The sequence below is a fragment of the Zingiber officinale genome, chromosome 10A (assembly GCF_018446385.1).
Source record: "Zingiber officinale cultivar Zhangliang chromosome 10A, Zo_v1.1, whole genome shotgun sequence".
Classification (NCBI taxonomy): domain Eukaryota; kingdom Viridiplantae; phylum Streptophyta; class Magnoliopsida; order Zingiberales; family Zingiberaceae; genus Zingiber; species Zingiber officinale.
This window is the reverse complement of record NC_056004.1, coordinates 74,170,279-74,184,706: the sequence shown is the minus strand read 5'-3', so window position 1 is coordinate 74,184,706 and position 14,428 is coordinate 74,170,279.

The following is a 14,428-nucleotide window of genomic DNA, read 5'->3' as shown; positions in this document are numbered from 1 at the left end:
CACTAAATTTTCGGAGAAGACGATCCTTTCGACGATCTTCTCGCGTCTATGCGTTCCTCTCGCGGAGGGGAGCGTCCCCGTATCCAAGATGTCACCGGAAGAAGCCCTTGGGACCCTAGGGATGGAGCCCTAGGCATGCTTGTGGTTGGCGCAGAGAGGAAAAGAGTAGGGAGAGGGGCGGCGTGGGTAAGGGTTTTGAGGGAGAGGAGAGTTACGTTAAAAATAACTCTTCACTTAATTTTTCCCTATTTATATTAAGTGGGTAGTTCAACCCAACTCAAATATAAATATAATTGTTCCCCTTTCCTTTCAGCACGACCCTCCTGGGTTCACTTGGTTACTAGAGCTATCTAAAGGTTATCGGACCCGATAGGTCCCGGGTTCAATACTCGCCTAGACCCTTTTACAACTCCATTTGTTTTTGCTACTTCCGCTACTCTAAAATTTCTATAAAAATATCCTAAAATTCTAGAAAAATCATAGAATATTTCTAAAATTATTTTGAGAATTTTCGGACATTACAATCCCCCATACCTTATAAAAAGTTCGTCCTCGAACTTAGAATAACTCTGGGTACTTCTGCCTCATACTAGATTCTGTCTCCCAAGTTGCCTCTTATGCTGTGTGATTTTGCCAAATGACTTTTACTAATGGTACCTCCTTGTTCCGTAATTTCTTAACTGCTCGGTCTATTATCTGAATAGGCCGACTATCATAGCTGAGGTCTTCGCGGACTGGTACCGACTGGGGCTCAATCACCTGGGTGGCATCTGGGATATGCTTCTTCAGCATAGAGACATGAAATACATTATGGATGGCTGACATCTCCTGTGGTAGCTCTAGCTCATATGCTACCTTGCCAACTCTTCTAGTGATAAGGTATGGTCCCACATATCTGGGACTTAGTTTGCCCTTCTTCCCAAAACGCATTACTCCCTTCAAGGGAGCCACTCTGAGAAATACTGAATCCCCAACTGAAAACTCTAAGGGTCTGCGCCGTGTATCAGCATAGCTTTTCTGGCGGCTCTGAGCTGTCTCTATCCTCTGGCGGATCTGCTGTATAGCTGCTGTGGTATCTGCTACTAGATCTGTCTGAAGTTCTAGTTCTTTCTGTTCACCACTCTCATACCAGCAGATTGGAGATCTACACCTCCGCCCGTATAGAGCCTCGTAAGGTGCCATACCGATAGTGGCCTGATAGCTATTGTTGTATGCAAATTCTACTAAACTCAGATATTTGCACCAACTTCCTTTGAAGTCTAGGGCACATGCTCGGAGCATGTCTTCGAGTATCTGATTTACTCGCTCCGTCTGACCATCTATCTGAGGATGGAAAGCTGTGCTGAACTTTAACTTAGTGCCCAATGCTATCTGTACACACTCCCAGAAGTGAGAGGTGAACCTACTATCTCTATCTGATATAATGGTCCGTGGGACTCCATGTAGTCTGACGATCTCCTTGAGATATAACTGAGCTAGCTGTTCCATGGAGTAGGATATCCTCATAGCTAAGAAGTGGGCTGATTTAGTTAACCTGCCAACTATTACCCAGATGACATCAAAACCATTCGTGGTTCTGGGTAAGCCCACTATGAAATCCATGGAAATATCTTCCCACTTCCATTCTGGAATCTGAATAGGCTGCACAACTCCTCCTGGTCTCTGATGTTCTGCCTTGACCCTCTGATAGATCAGACAGGTACTAATATATCTAGCGATGTCTCTTTTCATCCCGGGCCACCAAAATGTTTCTTTTGATCTTGGTACATCTTGGTGGGACCTGGATGCATCGCATAAGGAGTCCTGTGAGCTTCGTCTAAAATCTTCCTCTTTAATTCCTCCTGATCTGGAACACAGAGTCTGTCACCGAAGTACAATACCCCACTATCGGACACTCTGAATTCTCTACTTTCTGATTCTGCTAACCCTTGCTTGATTTTCTGAATTTCAGGATCCTGTTCCTGAGCTGTCTGGATGTCACCAAGCAGGTTAGATGCTAATGTCATAGTAGAGAGCTGTCCCACTATAAGTTTGAGACCAAAATTTGTAATCTCTTTCTGTAGGGGCGGTGACATGGCTGCTAGGGATAGTAAGGTAGCATCGGACTTTCTGCTAAGTGCGTCTGCTACCTTATTGGCTTTTCCTGGGTGGTAGAGGATATCTATGTCATAATCTTTGACCAGCTCTAGCCATCTACGCTGTCGCATATTCAGATCCTTCTAAGTGAAGAAGTACTTCAGACTCTGATGATCTGTATACACTCTGCACTGAGCTCCATACAAGTAATGTCTCCAAATTTTGAGAGCGAACACTACTGCTGCAAGCTCAAGGTCATGAGTAGGGTAATTCTTCTCATATTCCTTGAGTTGTTTGGAGGCATAGGCGATCACCTTACCTTCTTGCATCAGTACTGCTCCTAGTCCCAATTTAGAGGCGTCACTGTAAATGTCAAAGCTATCTATGTCGGCTGGTAGAGTCAAAATGGGAGCACTGATCAATCTCCTCTTTAACTCGCTGAAGCTGTTCTCACAGTCCTCTGCCCACTGAAATTTTTTGTTCTTTCTGGTAAGAGCTGTCAGTGGGGAGGCTATTCTGGAGAAATCCTCTACAAACTTTCTGTAATAACCTGCTAATCCCAAAAAGCTTCTGATTTCACTGGCATTCTTAGGTCTTTTCCAGTTACTCACAGCTTCTATTTTACTGGGGTCTACCATGATACCATCCTTTGAGATGATGTGACCCAGGAAGGACACCTGATCTAACCAAAATTCACATTTCGTGAACTTGGAGTACAGCTGGTTCTGCTGAAGGGTCTGCAATACTATTCTCAGGTGCTCTGCGTGTTCTTCCTGAGTTCCTGAATAGATAAGAATGTCATCGATAAACACAATAAAAAATCTATCTAGGTAGTCCCAGAATACTCTGTTCATGAGGTCCATGAAAGTAGCTGGAACATTTGTCACGCCAAAGGGCATGACTACGAACTCGTAGTGTCCGTATCTAGTCCTGAATGCTGTCTTGGGTATATCCCCTTCTTTAACTTTCACCTGATGATAACCTGATATGAGGTCTATCTTAGAGAACACTGCTGCTCCCTTTAGCTGATCAAACAGGTCATCTATTCTGGGAAGAGGATACCTGTTCTTGATGGTGACTTGGTTAAGTGCCCGGTAGTCTATGCACAGGCGCATGCTCCCGTCCTTCTTCTTCACGAACAATACAGGCGCTCCCCATGGTGAGTGACTAGGACGTATGAAACCCTTGTCAAGCCGCTCCTGTAGTTGCTCATGAAGTTCCTTCAGTTCTGCTGGAGCCATGCGGTAAGACGCTTTGGAGATAGGATTTGTACCGGGAATGAGCTCTATCTCAAATTCGATCTCCCTGTCTGATGCTAGGCCTGGTAACTCTTCAGGGAAGACTGTTGGGTAGTCACGTACGACTCGGACCTCTGCTAGTTGTTGGTCCTCGTCCTGACTGGCATTGACTACATGTGCTAGGAATCCCGTACATCTTGAATCCATTAATTTCTGTGCCTTCAGAGCTGAGAGAAATTTCTTCGCTTTTCTCTTTGGTTCTCCACTATACTCAAATTTTACTCCTACTTCAGGTTAGAATATGACTTTCTGTTTACGACACTCGATAGAGGCACCGTATCTGATTAGAAAGTCCATTCCAAATATGACATCATAATCAGTCATATCTAGGACTATCAGATCACAAAAGAGTTCTCTGTCTGCTATAATGACTGGCACTGCTCTGAACCAGTGCGTGGATGCCATAATTTCTCCTGAAGTTAGGGTCGTCAGAAACTGACTACGGAGTACCTCTGGAGGTATCGCTAACTTTTTGGAAAATGCCCTAGATACATAAGAATGGGTTGCCCAGTATCGAATAAGACAGTTGTACCTTGCTGTAAAATACTAATCTGGCCTGTAACAACTGTCGAGGCATTCACTATGTCTTCTCTGGTTAAGGAGTAGATCCTTGCATTCGTCATAGCTGGAGGGGCTTCTAGTCTGCCCTGGCTGATGTGTGGACCATCTAACACGACCTACATCTGATGTAGCTGTGCTGGATGTCCTCCATACTGTATCGGTTGTGGTTGAGGAAGACTTGTCTTGTTCGGGCATTGCTTAGCCATATGCCCTTCCTGTCCACATTCAAAGCATCCTCGTTTGCCCTTGCGACAAACTCCTGGGTGAAATTTCCCACAAGTAGCACATTTGGGATAACTAGGCTGTTTGCTGGCTGGTCCTCCCTTTGGGTAACTCCCTGGTTTGCGCTTGTTGCTGGAGTTCCCTTTCCAGTTAGAGCTGTGGCCCTGTTGTTTCTGAGTACCTGAGCCTCCTTGCCCTTTGGACTCTGAGAGGACTTGCTTCTGCTGCTTGATATTGTTCTGATAGTGCTTGGTGGTCAGAGCACTGCTGACTAGTTCTTCGGTGGTTTGCGGCCTATGAACGCCGCCAGCCACGTTCATCACTATTTCCCCTACCGGATCTTGAGCATTAACCGACTCGCTCTTTTTCTGTGGTCGACTAGTTCGGGCATGACGAGCCAATCTATTGAATTTCTTCACGGCCTCGATCGATAGGTTGCCTTGACAAACTCGATGAACTCGTCATAGTGACGGTTTGGACCCGCATGTGAAAGAACTCCTCGAAGAATTCTTTCTCGAAGTTAGCCCATGTCATCCGGTTCACCGGGCACTTCGCTCTAATTCTCTCCCACCACATACGTGCATCTCCCGTCAGCGAAGGAGGCACACCTTTTCATGCTCTGGCCAGTCCAGAAGCTCTATCGTACTCTCCAGTGTTTTGAACCAGGCTTGAGCATCCCATGGTTCACTGGTGCCTGAGAAGTTCTCGGGCTTGACTCTCTGCCACTGGATCAGATAGGCTTCTCTCCCTGCCTCTGCTGTTGGGGCTACTGGTGCTGTAGGCTGGACTAGTGGAACCTCTATAACTACTGGGGTTGCTATGTTTGGTTCCGGGGTGATAGTGGGAGTGTTCTGCTGATTAGCCTTTAAGGTGGCTATCTCCTGTCGCTGTTCTTCTAGCTACTTCTGTAACTGAGCCACTACTGCTGTAAGGTCTGGGGGAGGCACTGAACTGCCTGCCTCATGTTGAGGCTCAGTAGCTGGTGCCCTTCTAGCTGGGCGTCCTCTTGCCATTTCTAAAGGAACAAAGGACATACATAACTAAAGCATCATGTGTATATAACTACTATCACTATCATGTTAGTTACTATCACCACTAAGCATACTTTAGTTATTTACAAATATGAAAGCAATAGACATAGCAAAGTGAGAGGTATTCTTACTTGGAAGCTGCAGGTTCAATGCTGATGTATGTGTAGGAAGTATGGAACTTTCTACACTGATACCACTCTGTAACGACTCGCCTTCTACTGGCTAGGCTGTAAGGCCGGACCATCACATTATGCTGTGCTAAGCTATATCCATGACCATTACTAAGTCTAGGTGTGAAAAACTGTGCCAATTTAAAACCTTGCTAAGCTAATACAAGTTCTTGGCCCTACATGTGCTAAGGGATGCAATCTAAGGTATACATGGCATAACATTCATCCCCTATGGTCAAGGAGCTGAACTACAAGGTCTCTTGGTCGAAACCCAGCTTCCCAATCGATCCAGATTGAACTCAATCGATTGCAAGCTGTTGAATCGATCCGTGGATCGATTCCGATGGCTACTGTGCTCGGGTTAATATTCTGAATCGATCGGCTGATCGATCTAGACTGGCCAATCGATCCATTGATCGATTCCAGAGCTCTCTGTTCGCGGGAGCGATTTCCCCGATCGATCGAACGATCGATCTTCTCAACTCGGCGGACGCAGGCGATGGATCCGGATCCGTGAACTCTCTGTTCGCGACAGAATGCGACTGGATCGATCGGCTGATCGATCCAGAAGCTTACTATTCACGGAACCAGGCTCCCAATCGATCCACTGATCGATTGAGGGCCCCCAATCGATCCACTGATCGATTGGGGTTTCTGATTTCGCAACAAACTCTGATTTCAGCACTGTTTCATGCCAAACTCACATACACAAGTTCTAAAATAACTGGAAACATACTAATAACACATAACTATGATCCTAAACATGATCACTAACAATCTAAGCAGATTTTCTATAATTCCATGCACTTAGATAACTAAATAAGCAAGAGTAACATGATAAGAAACACTAAATTCTTAAATGTTCTAGTTCTTCCAAGGTCTTTATTCCAGGTTCCATCCACACACATCTTCATCGCATTGCCCTCCAGCCTCCGCTAGTCCATCTTTCCTTTCCTTTTATCTGCAATATAAGGAAAAAGTATCTGTAAGCTTTCGCTTAGTAAGAAACCATCTACCTAACAAAACATGCATACGATGCAATTTATGATTTGAAACATGCTATTTGAAATATACGCTGAACAGGTGAGAGCATGGCATGGTATCATACAACATGGAAATCAAAAACTGATCATAGAACTATCACATATATCAATGATGAAAACTAAGCTGAAGCATGGACTGAGCTAAAACTAAAACTAAGCTGGAACTGAGTTTTAAACTGTATACACAACTGATTTGTGAGTTTTGAAAACTATTTATCATAGATAGATTAAAATATATAATCATGCTGCTATTTGGGCCCGGCAATTGTACTTGCTATGCGCGCATCCCAAACTAGACCCGGGTTTGCAAGTCCCGAATTTAGTAGGGTTTACTTGGTTATCTAAACCTAGGGATGACTGTGGAAGCCCAACCCAATGAATATCTAATCCAGTACAGTGCCACTGCTAAAATAAAATACTGGTTATAGCTAAATTCTTCTTATTTGGCTATTTCTAGGTTATCTGAACCTAGAGCTAGGTTGTCTGAACCTAGAGGCGACTGTGGGAGCCCACCCATTGGACCGTAGTCCAATATAAGCTGTAGAGAAACTGCATATGCTAATTAAATGCTTCTATCGTATTTAGCAAACTATTAAAATGCCTAAGTCGCATTTTAATGGTGTTGAACATACTATTGAGCACTTGGCGTGCGTTGTTGCACACCCTATGCGCCAAAAATCCATAAACTACTAAACTAAAACATGCAATCACACGAAAGCTACTTATACTGCAGGTGAGGGGTTTCTTACCTCCTGCGCTAGTTTTCTTACGATTCTAATCGCTAAATTTCCGAAGAAGACGATCCTTTCGACGATCTTCTCGCGTCTATGCGTTCCTCTCGCGGAGGGGAGCGTCCGCGTATCCAAGATGTCACCGGAAGAAGCCCTTGGGACCCTAGGGATGGAGCCCTAGGCGTGCTTGTGGTTGGCGCCGAGAGGAGAAGAGTAGGGAGAGGGGCGGCGTGGGTAAGGGTTTTGAGGGAGAGGAGAGTTACGTTAAAAATAACTCTTCACTTAATTCTTCCCTATTTATATTAAGTGGGTAATTCAGCCCAATTCAAATATAAATATAATTGTTCCCCTTTCCTTTCAGCACGACCCTGCTGGGTTCACTTGGTTACTAGAGCTATCTAAAGGTTATCAGACCCGATAGGTCTCGGGTTCAATACTCGCCTAGACACTTTTACGACTCCATTTGTTTTTGCTACTTCCGCTACTCTAAAAATTCTATAAAAATATCCTAAAATTCCAGAAAAATCATAGAATATTTATAAAATAATTTTGAGAATTTTCGGGCATTACATAGTAGGAGGTGGGTTGTTACAACGTGTTCCCCGCTGAGAGAATAGTATGCGTCAGTTCGACCTAGGATTTTCATAGGAAATCTGAAGTCAGAACCGGACAGTCCAAAGGCTGTCAAGTTATTTATTTATATATTATTTGCTATTTTTTCTAACTTTGTTTTGTAGGAAACTAACAGTTTTACAGGATTGGACAATCGAAACTAACATCCTTGATCGGTCGATCGAACGTCTGGATCGGTCGACCGAACCTTAGTACAAAAGGATCAAAATTCCATCTCTCGGTGAAGTGTTGACCAAAGGTTCGGTTGACCAAACCACGGGATCAGTCGATCGAACCGAGGATAGATAGAGACTCAGTCGAGCTGAGTTGATCAGATCGAATGAGGCTAAGATCATCAGCTGATCGGTCGACCGAATGGACGAATCGATCTACCGAACCTGCCTAATCCTCCCCGTCATCCGTTCAGATGCAGCCTCTCCGGATATTGCCTTCGTTTGGTCGATTGATCCCGCCATTCGATCGACCAATCAGCTGATGATCTTCGCCTCATCCGATCTGATCAACCCAACTCGACTGAGTCTCTGTCTATCCTCGGTTCGGTCGACCAATCCCGAGGTTCGGTCGATCTAACCTCTGGTCAACACTTCATTGAGAGCTGGAATTCTGATCCTTTTGTACTGAGGTTTGGTCGACCGATCAAGGCTAAGTCCAACCTTGCAAAATTCTTAGTTTCCTGCAAAACAGAGTTAGACAAAATAACAAATAATATATAAATAAATAACATGACAGCCTTCGGACTATCCGATTCTGACTTCATATTTCCTTCGGAAATCTTAGGTCGAACTGACGCCTACTGTTTGCTCAGCGGGGAACGCGTCCTTACCTATTCCTCTCAGGAGAAGTTACCTGTTGTCAGACATAACAATAATTAAAGGAATTTGAACATGAGCATAAATACAATGATTTATAAAAAAAACCCTTATGCTCCCCCTTTCATAAAAGTTATGTTTACTCTTAACTTTAACTTTTCTCTCCCCCTTTGACAAAAGTTAAAAAGTAATATAAGTGGAGAGAAGGTTATTTGACAAAAAGGTTTTTACTCTGTTTAACTTTAAGCTCCCCCTGAAGGGTCGTACTTAAAAAAAACTTAGCTAGTTTTTAAGCGTTGAAAGTTAGTTAGCCTTTTCAAAAAACTTAGCTAAACTTAGCTTTGAAAGTAATTACTTTGAAAAATAATTAGATAAATTAGAAATTTTTTGAAAATACTTAATTTTATTAACAAAAACCTAGCTAAACTTAAGTTTTGAAAATTACTTAGCTGTAAAAAAAAACTTAGCTAATCTTAAGCTTTAAAACTATCTTAGTTTTTTCTATAAAAACTTAGATAAATTTTAGCTTTGAAAATAATTACTTTGACAAACACTTAGCTTAATTAAAAAATACTTTATTAAGTACTTTAGCTTTCTGAAAAGAAATTTTGATAACAACTTAGCTTTTAAAAAGACATTGATAAAAACTTAGCTTTAAAAAGATTTTGATAAACACTTAGTTAAGTACTTAGCTTTATAATGATTTTGATAAAATCTTAGTTAAGTGCTTAGCTTAAAAAGGATTTTGATTAAAGCTTAGTTAAGTAATTAGCTTAAAATTTTTTTTGATAAAAGCTTAGCTTAAGTACTTAGCTTAAAAAATACTTTTTTCAAAAACTTTTTCAAAAATATTTGAACTTGCTTTTACAAATAAGGTTTATTTTCAAAAATACAAAAAACTGAACTTTTTAAACATTTACAAAATTAACTTTGAAATCTTGAAAAAAAAATGCTTTTAAAAAAATTAATGCCTTAAATTTCTTTACACTCCCCCTTAATTAATTCCAAAAATAAATGAATACTCTTTAGGATATTCTAGAGTCCAATCATGTAAAATAAATATAAAAGTTATTATTTATTTTTCTAATTTTCCATCTCACATATTCTAAGTTATCAAGCATGACCAGCTTATGAGTTTGTGTGAGATGGAGTTAAGTTAATCTTGAAGTTGATTTTATCTATGATGGTATTAAAGAATATTTCAAAAAAATAATTTTAGTTAAATTTTGATTTAAAAAATATTAAATTTTGAATTTTAAAATATAAGTTTAATTATATTTAAACATTTGACAATATTAACATTTTAAAGATTAATTATAATTTGAAAATTAATTAATATTAACATATTGAAAATTAATTAAGTTTGAAATTTAGAATTTGAAATTAATCAATTAATTAAAATTAATTATATTTTTGAAAATCGATCATTATTTGAAAATTAATTATGATTTAAAAATTAATTATCATTTTAAAATAATTAAGATTTTAAAAATTAATTAAAAATTTCTAATTAATTTAGATTTTGAAATTAATTAATATTTTGTAATTAATTAGATTTTGACATTAATTATCATTTTGAAATTAATTATGAATTTTAATTGAGTTAGCTTTAATTTAATTAATTTAGGTTTGGTTGCATCTGGACAGAAGGCCAGGAGGATTTAGCAGGTTCGGTCGACCGAACATGGGGATCAGTCGACTAATCTGGGTCGAGTCAAAACTTGATCCCGAGATCAGAGGATCTGGATCAAGTTTGAAGAGGCTATAAAAAGGGATCTCAGCCAGCCCTTCAGGGACACTGAAAATCAAACTACTTGCTTTCTTATGTGCTGCTCTGAAATGCTTCTACATCGTTCAACTGCTACACCGACAATCGATGAACCTTTCCATCATCTTTGTCTTGTCGGTAACTTAGTTTAATATTGCAATTGTACTTGTTCTTCTTGTAGAGATTTCTCAAGCTTATAGTGATTTCTCAATGTAGGCGATCAACGATCGTGAGCCTTGGAGTAGAAGTCGTCATAGGTTCTGAACCAAGTAAAAGAAATCATGTTAGCGATTTCTTTTGTATCTTTCTTTATTCCGCTGCATTCTTACTTTGTGTTTTCCGATAAACGAATAAATTAGCCACGAGTGCTATTCACCCTCCCCCTCTAACACTTTATCGATCTTACAAATTCAAATCAAATAACTTAAATTATCATCAAGTTCACTATAATTATAAAAGTAATCGACACAAATCTAAAACTTAAAAATTAGCCAAATAATTCAGGGGGAGACTTCAAATTAGCTGGCACCTCCAAAATAATAGTCTACCCAGCTGGGTAATTAGGATTAGTTAGAAAGGGATAAAAGTTTAAATTGATCAATGGTATAGGTGAAGTTTTGGATGATAGTAGGTTAGGGAAACTTTGTCTATGCATGTTTAGGAAGATATGACTTTGACCTGGTGCATTTGGCTTAGTGGAACTAATTGAAGCTACCCCTTACAAATCCTAACTGGTTAGACAAAAGTTTTTTTATTAAGTTCAGTGGATATTTGGAAAATCTCAAAGGCATTGTTACTCTAATGATGCCTAGGTGACTCACCATAGCCCAAAAGTTTATCCGAAAAATATCTATTTGTTGAATCCAAAGCTAAATTTAAATTTAACACAATGTTAAACTCAATCCTAAAATTTAATCTAAACTCATATCACAAAATTATAGGATACCCTAATTGAAAACATAGATCAGGTGAGATGACTAAGGATCATAAAATTAAATTAAATCAAATTTAAATTAAATCAAATTAAATTAAAATAAAATTAAATTAAATCAAATTTAAATTAAATCAAATCAAATTTAAATTAAATCAAAATTAAATTAAATTAAATTAAATTAAATTCAAATTCAAGTTAAAGTTAAAACAACCTTAATCCTTGATTCAGTTAATAAGTGACTCCTACCTTTTGTAGGAAACCAAGTGGATATTGGGCAGTAGTTGTTCCACACACATGATTGGAGATTACACCAAGTTTACTCAACTAACATACAAAAGCTTAGGAACAGTTACTTTTGGTAACAACGGTAAATTCAAGGTAATTGGGATAGGTAATATTGAACTCAAAACTAACTTTATTATTAAAAAGGTATTATTGGTTGGTAACTTCAATATATTCTACTTAGCATCAGTCAACTGTGTGATTCTAGATATAAGATTAGGTTCCTATCTTCTGAATGCTTAATCAAGTACTTAGATAACCCTAACATAAACCTAAAAGGATTCAGGAAGGATAATATCTATACAATCAATCTAATTGTCTCTTCACTTAAGTGTCACCTAACAAAAAAAGAAGAAACCTGGTTATGACATAGAAGAATGTCCCACACAAACTTTAGAAACTTAAAAAAATTAAATGGCTTAGTCACAAACTTACCAAAATTACCCAACTTAGATCCAACAATCTGTAATGCTTGTCAACAAGGGAAGCAAACCAAATCAACCCAGAAATCAATTAATCAAACTCAAACCAGTTCAATACTAGAATTACTGCACTTGGACCTATTTGACTCTCATGGAATCAAATCCATTAATGGGAGTCTCTATTGCCTAGTAATAATAGATGATTACTCAAGATTTACCTAGGTAAAATTCCTAAAACATAAAAATGAAACGTTTGAAGTGTTCATTAAATTTTTCAAACAAATTAAAAATGAAAAAGATCAGAAAATAAAAAAAAAATCAGAACTGATAACGGAGGTGAATTTAAGAATCATAACTTTAACCCATTTTGCCTTGAAAATGGTTATCATCACGAATTTTCATGCCCTAAACCCCTCCAACAAAATGGAATAGTAGAAAGAAAGAATAGAACTCTACTTGAAGCCTTTAGGACAATGCTAAATGAGTATAAACTTCCAAAATATTTCTGGGCAGAAGCTGTCAGCACAACTTGTTATGTACAAAATAGAACCACAATAAATAAAACTTATAATAAGACCTCATTTAAACTCTATTATAATAAACAACCTAATATTAAATATTTTAAAGTATTTGGGTGCCCAGCTTATATATTAAATAAAAGAGAACACTTAGGAAAATTTACCTCAAAAGTAAAAAATGGAATTTTTGTGTGTTACTCATTAAATAGTAGAGAGTACACTAAGAATCGAAGAGACCACAAATATAAAATTTGAAGAATCCAATCTAAACCTAGAACAAACTCATATTCAACCAATTGACTTTGTTAGAGGTAACACTAATCTAGGGGAGCAAGTGACGAAGAGGACAATCAACCTCAAGAACAACAAACTAGAATCATAAGGATTAACCCAAACCATCCACTTGCCCAAGTAATTGGTGAACCATACCTAAGAGTTCAAACTAGATTAGCCTTTAGAAACTTAAGTCAAATAGTGTTAATCTCTAACATCGAACCCAAAATAGTAGAAGAATCATTAAGTGATCCAGATTGGATTTTGGCTATGAAAGAGGAACTAGCCCAATTTGAAAGAAATGAAGTCTAAGATTTAGTTCCATTACCAGAAAATAAAAGGATAATTGAAACCAAGTGGGTCTTTAGAAACAAACTAAATGAAAAAGGGAAGTTATTAGAAACAAGGCCAGATTAGTTGTAAAAGGATTCAACCAAGTTAAGAGACTTGACTATGATGAAATGTAACGACCCTACCCTCCCCTTAGCTAGTCTGTGGGAGTGGTGTTGGTTAATCTTAGGAAAACGTACCGGTTCCACTGTACAAAATTTTGTTGTACAAGTGTCGAACCTTTCCTTAAATAACCTATTGTGTTATTTAGAAGTTAAATTAGGAATCGCAGACGGAACTTGACATCATTGATTCCAAATTTAACTTATCTGTTCTTAATGGTTTAGATTTGAATCGCAAGCGGAACTTAACACTATTGATTCAAATCTACCTAAGTTATTAATTCCATAAATATTAATTTCCAAAATTGACTTCCAGGACTGCATGGTGAGGCACATGACCTTCTTGGATATGGGAGCAACCACCACCGCCTAGGCAAAGCCTTTTAAGGAAAGCTAATATTTATTTCCTTAAATAACTCTAGGTTAACCAAAAAGAACAATTGAATCACAAATTCGAAAAAGAAGAAAACACAAAATTAAAAAATAAATTCGATAAACTAGATCTAATTGCCTCTTGTATTTAGAATTCTTACAAAGAAAATAACTAGTATGATGCGGAAGAAAACTACTAGTTATACCTTCTCTTTGTAAGCTAATGACCTCGAGATCTTCTGTCGTATTTCTCGCCTCGCCTTGGACGTCGTGTGGGCGACGATCCTCCAAGATGAACACCACCCAAAAGAGTCCTTCCTCTTCCTCTAGAATTCGGCCACCACCACCACCAAGGAGAAGAGAGCAAAGGGAAAGGGAGAAGGGAGAGGGCCGACCACCAAAAGACCTCCAAGCAATAGAATAAGAGTTGTTTCTCATGAAGCCCCCTCACCCCTTCTTTTATATTACTTGCCCAAGGCAAATAAGGAAAAACTTTTTACAAAAAATAAAATCATCCAAGAGTTTTTCCTTTTTCCTTTTAATTTTCCTTTTCTTTCCTCTTTATTGAATCAATCACCAATTTTAATTTGTGATGATTTTAATTAATTTTATGATGGCCGGCCACTTGCTTGGGCACTAAGCAAGGTGGCCGGCCACCTCATCAAGAGAATAAAGGAAATATATTTTTATAAAATTTTACAAGAAAAACTCTTATAAAATTTTACAAGCTCTCTTTCCTAAAGTAGGAGTTAAAAAAGGAAAATTTCTAAAAATTAAAACCAAGTTTTAAAATTTAAAAACTCTCTTATAAAATTTTCTTTTTTAACATGATG